Source organism: Babylonia areolata, chromosome 27, assembly GCF_041734735.1.
Source record: "Babylonia areolata isolate BAREFJ2019XMU chromosome 27, ASM4173473v1, whole genome shotgun sequence".
Taxonomy (NCBI): Eukaryota; Metazoa; Mollusca; class Gastropoda; order Neogastropoda; family Buccinidae; genus Babylonia; species Babylonia areolata.
In genome coordinates this window covers 20,864,182-20,871,681 of record NC_134902.1, presented here as the reverse complement: position 1 = coordinate 20,871,681, position 7,500 = coordinate 20,864,182, and the positions used below count along the sequence as shown (strand labels likewise).

Sequence of the window (7,500 nt, the reverse complement as noted above, 5' to 3'; positions counted from 1 at the left end):
AGGAATTATGCGGTTGCAAGAAAGAAAAATAAACTTACGAAGTGTGTGTGTGTGTGTGTGTGTGTGTGTGTGTGTGTGTGTGTGTGTGTGTGTGTGTGTGTGTGTGTGTGTGTGTGTGTGTGTGTATGTGTGTGTGTGTGTGTGTGTGTGTGTTTGTGTGTGTAAATATGTATGTATGTCTGTACGTAATGTACTTACCTTTGTATGTATATAGGTCAACAGAAGCTAGCATGAGAGAGTTCTGCTCCGATAGTCTAACCGGACTGAATGCTTCTTTGATTTGTGTTGTTGTTGTTGATTTTTTGCGATGTAATCTTTAATTGTTCAATTCTTTAAAAAAAAATACATATAAGTGCATTCTTATGTATTCAAACATTGGACGAAACATAGGAAGTAGTGAAAGAATTTAAAAAAAAAAAAGAAAAAGAAAAAGGTGGTTCACAACGTTCCAAAAAAGCACACTATAAACAAACCAGTCTGTGTGAATTTTTTTTTGTGTGCAATTTACTTTTGCACTTTTGTCCTACTTTATATCTGTATTTCAACACATTTTGGAAGACACACACACACACACACACACACACACACATATATATATATATATATATATATATATATATATATAGAGAGAGAGAGAGAGAGAGAGAGAGAGAGAGAGATAAGACTTGGCAAAGAGTATGATCAAGTTATGGTATACGTTTCATCTTCTGAATCCATGCCCCAAATATAACATCATTTTTTCACTCAAATATAATAGGACAAGGTGCACCCTGTGACTGAACCTGTACCTATGGTGGTCATTTCACATTGGCCCAGAACGACCCTCGTATGCATTACGAGGAACAGGGTGGGTCCAGCTATCGTATATAGACAGTGGTCAGCTCTGACGAGATGAAATTTACCCTCCGTGTTGAAATTTACCACCAGGCTAATCAACATGGACAAATTCTGTAGGTTATCTCTGGCTAGCAAGATTTTGCCTCAGAGTGAAAAAACTAACGGGGGGTACAGAAAGCTGCCACACCGCCAAATGCACAGATGAGTGGTTTTCGTCAAATATCTCAAACAGTTTTGCTTTAATTACGCAATTGATTTGTCTTTCGATAGATGAAACACACACACACACGCACACACACACACACACACATACACACACACACACATACTCTCTCTCTCTCTCTCTCTCATTCCCCCCACCCCCACTCCCCCTCCCCACACACACCCCTCCCCCCCTTAGCCACCCCCCCCCCCCGCACCCCCCCCCCCACACACGTGGTTACAGACGCAGACAGACAGTCAGAGAAACACAGATACACACAGACCCAACAGACATACAGACAGACAGACACAGACACACAGACGCACACACACACACACACACACACACACACACACACACACACACACACACACACATTATGATGATTATCTATACCAGACCAAAACACAGAATCGTGGCTGCGAAGTGACGGACTTGAGCAAGGGTGATGGTCGATTCGTCAATAGAGCACGAACTGTTCTTAGCCTTCACCTCCAAACAGGCCAGCAGGCGGACAGTAAAACTGAAAGCAATTTCTGTTGAGGTGCTAGTGCGTGCGGAATGATTCATACTGCACCACATCTACTTATTAAATTAAAAAACAAAAACAAAAAAAAAACGACCTATGATAGGCGCTATAGCCTGGTGGTTAAGAGAGTGTTGGACTTTCGATCTGAGGGTCCCGGGTTCGAATCTCTGTAACGGCGCCTGGTGGGTAAAGAGTGGAAGATTTTTCCGCTCTCCCAGGTCAACATAATTATGTGCAGACTTCCTGCTTGTGCCTGAGCCCCCTTCGTGTGTACACGCAAGCAGATGATCAAATACGCACGTTAAAGATCCTGTAATCCATGTCAGCGTTCGGTGGGTTATGGAAAGAAGAACATAACCAAGCATGCACACCCCTGAAAACAGAGTATGGCTGCCTACATGGCGGGGTAAAAACGGTCATACACGTAAAAACCCACCCGTGTACATACGAGTGAACGTGGGAGTTGTAGCCCACGAACGAAGAAGAAGAAGAAAAAATACTACAAGAATTTTACTTCACAAATACAGTCGAAGCAGATGATTGACCCTTTTTTTAGAAACCAAACGTACAGATCAGTGCTAACCCTGGGTTTGTATTTAAAACACTGAGCATAACGTGAAATAAAATACAAAATAAACAAATTAATAAGTAAATACATTAAAACAGAATGAAACGAAAGGTATTTAGAAAACCAAATGATTGAAAGGCGATATCCTCATTTCTTGCCCCCCCACCCCCAGCCCCCCTCCACCCCCCTACACACACACACACACACATACACACACACCCTCCCTCCCACTCCTGTGTGTGACTGGCAAAGTGAACGTCCGGTCCTAGTTGTGAACACTACTACTACTACTTACTCCTTCTGGAGAGGGGTGGGGGGGGGATCTGTGGATGTTGCCGATTGAAATAAAATAACAACTGAAAACACGGACCCTTGCACTCATACAGTGTCATGATGAACAGAAAACAAGCAAAGAAATCAAAACAGAAAAAAAACAACAACAAGAAAATAAATCAAAACAGGTAAAGACATAAAAAAAATCCACCATGTGGTGTTTCGGTTACCCGAATTCACGTTCTAACTTTAGGGGGAAACAAAGTAACTGTCAGGTGCTTTCACGTCTGGAAATATCCAATGACTGGCAACGACGAATATGCCCCCTTTCTCCCCCCCCCCCTCCCAGCCACCTCCCTACCCCGTCCCTCCCCTCCCTAAAAAATGGGGGGAAAGCTACAAATCGATAACGTTCTGTTATGGAAGTGTCCATTATCCCCATTCTATCAGAAAAAAACAAACAAACAAACAAAAAACAACAACAACAGAATCGCGAAGAAATATCAGATGTTTAGAGCAGGAGTATTTGTTTCACTTGAAGGAAGTGGCGAAGGTATAAAAAGGTCCTGTAGTCCTTTTACTTCCATCGGGACAGTGAATTCATACCCACTGTGTCCAGAGCTCTGTGTATGAAGGCGAGGCCCAATTCTCTCTTTCCGCCATTTTATCATTTCCCAACCAAAGACAGGTACTCGTTCACACCTCAAGAAGAAGAAGAAGAAGAAGAAGAAGAGGAGGAGGAGGAGGAAGAGGAGAAAGAGAAGGAAGAAAGATAACAGGAAAGATAGGGGGGGGGGGGAATATGTCATTCGGCAATATCCATAATTCATCCCCCCCCCTCCTCCCCAACCCCCACCTGTACCCCCTCAAGACGGAATGAGCAGTGTCCACAACAAGACGTGGGACTTCACTCCGCCAACCACACAGTGGATGAAGCCTGTCAGGCTTGCAGTTTGCATAATATGCAAGACTCGCTTGCTTGCTCTGACGACCAATGTCTCGTTGGTGACTTACAAGACATACCTGCAAGTAAGTCCGTCCTCTTCTCCTTTGATCTTTGGCATGAAGCAGTCAATGGCTTCGTAACAGGCTCCGTGATCTGTATGAGGATTCAAACCAAAGAAACAACAACAAACAAACAAGCAAATAAACAAAACAAAACAAACAAACAAACAAACAAACAACAACAACAACAACAACAACAACAACAACAACAACAACAACAACAACAACAACAACAACAAAAGAAGAAGAAAAAAGAAAAGAAAAAAGAAATTACATTATCTACAGGGTTCACAAAAAAGTTAAGGACCATGGGAACTTGCATGGTTTTAAGACCAATTGGGAACTTGCACCAATTGGGAACTTGCACGGTTTTAAGGACCAATTGGGAACTTGCACAGTTTTAGGAGCAATTGGGAAATTGCATGGTTTTAGGGCCAACTGGGAACATGCACTTATTGGGAAGTTGCACAGTTCTAGGACCAATTGGGAACTTGCACCAAGTGGGAACTTGCACGGTTTTAGGACCAAATGGGAACATGCACGGTTTTTTATTTTTTATTTTTTTCTCCTTCTTCTTCTTAAGCGCATTGTGAAATGATGCTAAAATTTCGAACAAACAGCAGAGTCTGCGGCCAAAGAAACTCAACAAGCCATTAGTGCATACAAGGGAAGAGAGGAACAAACCCAGAAAACGTCCTCAAAGGACGTAGCAGCCTCTTGATTTCCGATAGGGTTCAAAAGATTAATCAAAGGTCGCATAACCCATTACGGCCATCCGGGAAGGGAAATATCACCCACGGCTGAGTCGAGGGCTTGGCATAGGAAGGTGAGTTCCAGTTCTCTCATTCTGCCATTTGAACTGTTCAGTTTAACTCACTCAGTACGACCAGTCCTCTCTTCTCCTCTACACGGACCCCTCGGATGTCCAGTGGGTGTCTCAATGACCCAACCTTTAGCTTCCGTCGTCAGAATTGTGGTGTTCTTTGTCAACATTCACCTCTTCAGTACAAGAGCCTTCCGCTTGCAATATTTTGATGGTGGTAATTGGGGGGAAACGTTGTTAACGTCGTCTCTTTCGCCGTTCGTATGGAGAGAGTTAAGCGAAGTCAGGTACCCCCCCCCCCATCTTTCACACCTGGGTGGGGGTGAGGAGGATCAAAGCAATGTACGGTTCCTAACGGTATAATATGGCACCAGGTCAGAATGGGGATTTGTAACACGGAATCACACAAGGTGAAAATGGGGCTTTCAACCCTAATCACACCAGGTCAAAGTAGGGCTTTCAACCCTAATCACACCAGGTCAAAGTAGGGCTTTCAACCCTAATCACACCAGGTCAAAGTAGGGCTTTCAACCCTAATCACACCAGGTCAAAGTAGGGCTTTCAACCCCAATCACACCAGGTCAAAGTGGAGCTTTGAACCCTAATCACATCACGTCAAAATGGGGCTTGAACCCCAATCACACTACGTCAAAATGGAGCTTTGAACCCTAATCACACCAGGTCAAAGTGGGGCTTTTAACCCCGATCACACCAGGTCAAAATGGAGCTGTGAACCCTAATCACACCACGTCAAAATGGGGCTTGAACCCCAATCACACTACGTCAAAATGGAGCTTTGAACCCTAATCACACCAGGTCAAAATGGAGCTGTGAACCCTAATCACACCACGTCAAAATGGGCTTGAACCCCAATCACACTACGTCAAAATGGAGCTTTGAACCCCAGTCACACCAGGTCAAAATGGAGCTTTGAACCCCAATCACACCAGGTCAAAATGGGGCTTTGAACCCTAATCACACCACGTCAAAATGGGGCTTGAACCCCAATCACACTACGTCAAAATGGAGCTTTGAACCCCAATCACACTACGTCAAAATGGAGCTTTGAACCCTAATCACACCACGTGAAAATGGAGCTTTGAACCCTAATCACACCACGTCAAAATGGGGCTTTTGAACCCCAATCACACAAGGTCAAAATGGGGCTTTGAACCCCAATCACACCACGTCAAAATGGGGCTTGAACCCCAATCACACCACGTCAAAATGGGGCTTTGATCCCCAATCACACCAGGTCAAAATGGGGCTTTGGACCCTAATCACACCAGGTCAGAGGCTTTGAACCCCAATCACACCAGGTTAAAGTGGGGCTTTGAACCCCAATCACACCAGGTCAAAGTGGGGCTTTGAACCCCAATCAGTGGTGAACGGGGTCCAACGACTTAGCCGGTTCTGTCACGGCGCTAGACTGCAGAACTCAGAACACTGGCCGCTGGTTGACAAAACAACAAACAGACTGAACAGAAGGACAGACACACAGACAGACAGACAGACAGATGGACACACACACACACACACACACACACACACACACACACACAAGGCAAGGCAAGGCTAGGTTAGGCTAGGCTAGGCTTTGCTAGTTATCTCGCTCACCTGTCATGGATCTGCAAACAGATTTGTCGATTTCCATTCGTTTGAGGTGTGTGCGAAGGCGCTCTTCATTTTGACAGTCTTCGTCCAGGTCCCTCAGGCAGTCCACACCTTTGGAGACGACCCTGTAAAATAACACATTGTCGAGTAGACGTAACGAAAAAAAAAAAAAAAAAAAAAAATCCAAGTCTGGTCTTTAAACCCACCTCTTCCCAAAATAGCCTCCCTTCCATGCCTCTTCCTTGTCTTCAGTTGTTGTTTTTTTTTTCTCTCCAGTTTTATAGTTATGCATGCGTGTGAATGACTGGTGTGAAAGCGCTCTGATTTGTCTCAGCGCTATATAATAATTATAATAATAATTATTATAATAATTATTATTGTTATTATTATTATTAATTATTATTGCTAATATGCGTGTTCAACGAAGTGGGGGAGTGAGCAAGCAAAATACAGCAGGCACTTTGAAAGCGAATAGAGAAAAAAAACAACAACAAACAAAAACCACAAAAAACCAAAACAAAACAAAACAAAAAAACAAACAAAGAAACAAACAAAAAAACAAACAAAAAAAAAAACACCCCAACAAAACAAACAACAAACAACAACAAAACAAAACAAACAAACAAAAAACACACCAACATCAACAAATACAACAAATTAACAACACGAGATCGGCTGACAGGACCAGACAAAGGGGGACAAATCTATCTCGTTCGGTCATGATGATGATAATAATGGTTTCTCATATATGAAGTTCTCTCCTAAGCGCTCTACAAACTAGGAGTCATTACTTCACCAGTTGCCGTGGCGAGGTGGTTAGCGTTGCGGACTAACGGCTGGGTTCGAATCCCAGCGGAGGAGGGTTTTTCGGCCCGTGGCGGGCTCCTCCCCAGAGTTGAGTGAGCTTCGGGCTTGAATGTGGAAACTGGGACCACACAGTCGAGTGTCATCCACTTCACGCATGCGTCTTCGGGTGTGTTGCTCTAATTACCTGACCAATACTGCAAGTGTCTGTATCTCTCGGGCCTGGTTAACGCCTTATGACAGGAAGCGTAGAGTACAGCCTTGTCACGCAGTCCCAAACCAAAATGGACCTCCATAGCAACATCGTCATCGTCATTGTCATCCTCCTCCTCCTTCATCATCATCGATATAAACAAAACAGTCTCAAAGTCTGTGGCCTTTCATGTCTTGTTCTCATGGTGACCTCAGTTTCGATATCCCTCCACTTCCGTGCTTGGGGTGAGTCCTGTCCAATGTCTTCAGTGTTGGCAGATTCGTGGGGGGCTGTTGTTTGAGGGACGTGGTGGCTTCACTCTGGGAGGGACGCTCACTCAGTCTGGCTCCACGACTAAGCCATTATTGTTGTTAGTAGGGGGCTTAGTAGGTGGTGTCCTAAGTATTTTAAATCAGAACAGGCACCAATGAACACAACCGAAGTGACTCAGCAGCAGTGCAGGCTCTCCTCTGGTGTGTGGCCTCCTGGCGACCTAACATCGATGGTTCCCTGCGGACTGTCGACGCTGGAACTGTGACGGACGAACCCGGGTGTGGCCGTGTTTGGGGAAATCTAAATGAGCGGCGTGGGAGTAATGCCACTGAAACGGTGCAGATGACGGGGCAGCTAAAATAAAAACAAAATGAAAAAA

At 44.4% G+C, this 7,500-nt stretch overlaps 1 protein-coding gene across 2 annotated transcripts in view; it reads right to left on the bottom strand.

Annotated features, from left to right (window-relative positions):
• The window catches only part of LOC143301310 (uncharacterized), a 39,343-nt gene that overhangs the window by 9,230 nt on the left and 22,613 nt on the right, over nucleotides 1-7,500 (bottom strand). The gene's annotated exons all lie outside the window — the stretch shown is intronic.